Source organism: Panthera onca, chromosome D4 (assembly GCF_046562875.1).
Source record: "Panthera onca isolate mPanOnc1 chromosome D4, mPanOnc1 haplotype 2, whole genome shotgun sequence".
NCBI classification, from domain to species: domain Eukaryota; kingdom Metazoa; phylum Chordata; class Mammalia; order Carnivora; family Felidae; genus Panthera; species Panthera onca.
Window position 1 is genome coordinate 75732212 of NC_138351.1, and position 1798 is coordinate 75734009.

General features: G+C 37.2%; 1 pseudogene; it reads left to right on the forward strand.

Annotated features, from left to right (window-relative positions):
• The first annotated feature begins 1365 nt into the window (after window positions 1-1365).
• LOC132663989 (U4 spliceosomal RNA) lies at window positions 1366-1447 on the forward strand (annotated as a pseudogene).
• Window positions 1448-1798: the final 351 nt, after the last annotated feature.

The window sequence follows — 1798 nt, forward strand, 5'->3', positions numbered from 1 at the left end:
ATGTTGGATCAGGCACTATGTTAAATGTTATACCTATACCATCTTACTTAATAATCACAACAGATATGCACAGTTGTTATTATTAATCCCCACTTTACAGATGAAGAAACCAACCCAGAAAGATAAGTTAAATTATACCAGCTCATACACACACACAAAAAACCAAAAACCAAATAATCCAACTAAAAATGGGCAGAAGACATGAATAGTATTTCTCCAAAGACGACATACAGAAAACACGACACATGAAAAGATGTCCAACGTCACTCATCGTCAGAGAAATGCAAATCAAAACTACAGTGAGCTATCACCTCACAGTTGTATGAATAACTAAAACAAAAACCAAGAAACAAATTCTGGGGAAGACATGGAGAAAAAGAAACCCTCGTGAACTGTTGGTAGGAGTGCAAACTGGCACAGCCACCATGGAAAACAGTAATGGAGGTTCCTTAAAAAGTTAAAAATAGAATTCTGTAATTGCATTACAGGGTATTTATCTCCAAAATACAAAAACACTACTTCAGAGGGATACACACACCCCTATGTTTATTGCAGCATTATTTACAATAGTCAAATTATGGAAGCAGTCCAAATGTCTAGTGATAGATAAATGGATAAAGATGTGGTGTAAATACACACACACACACAATGGATTATTATTCAGTCATAAAAAGGAATGAAATCTTTGCAGCCACATGGATGGAGCTAGAGAGTATAATGCTAAGTGAAATAAGTCAATCAGAAAAAGACAAATACCATATGATTTCACTCATCTGTGGAATTTAAGAAACAAAACAAACGAGCAAAGGAAAAAGAGAGAGAGAGAGACAAACCAAGAAACAGACTCTTAACTATAGAGAACAAACAGATGGTTACCAATGGAGGGATGGGTGAAACAGGTGAAGGGGATTAAAGACAGCATTTGCTGTGATAAGCACTGGAATTGTGGAATGGAATTGTGGAATCACTAGGTTGTACGCCTGAAACTAAAACAACACTCTATGCTGACTACTGCAATTAAAACAAAAAATATTAAAAAAAAAATACATACCAGGTCACATGACTAGAACATGCAGAAGCCAGAATTTGAAGCTCAGTCTGTCTGACTTTAAAGCGTGTGCTGTTTTGAGGAGAGGAAGATAGTGGCAGGAGGACCCTAGGCTTGCTTTGTCCAATGAACACAACTAGATAACTATCAAATCAGCCTAAATACCCCAGAGGTCGACCTGAAGACAGGCAGAACAAACTCCACAGCTAAAGAGAGAGAGAAAAGGCCACACTGAAAAAGACATTTTCGTAAAGAAGATGTATGGATGACCAATAGGTACATGAAAAAATAATCAACATCACTAATAATCAGAGAAAAGCTTTGTGCAGGGGCAGTATCATAGTCAATGAGTTTATAGGAGGCATGATTATTGCAAGTTTAAGAACTAACCCCAGAAATATGCAAATCAAAACCACAATGAGATATCACCTCACACCCATTAGAATGGCTATTATAAAAAAGACAAGAAATAACAAGTGTTGGAGAGTATGCAGAAAGAAAGGGAACGCTTGTGTGCTGTGAGTGGAAATGCAAATTGGTGCAGCCACTAGGGAAAAAGTGTGGAGGTTCCTCAAAAAATTAAAAATAGAACTACCATATGATCCAGCAATTCCAGTTCTGGGCAATTCATCTGAAGGAAATGATAATACCTACCCACATGTTCACCACAGCATTATTATAATAGCCAATATATGAAAACAATCTAGGGGCAGCACTTGGGTGGCTCAGTCAGTTAAGCATCCAACTCTT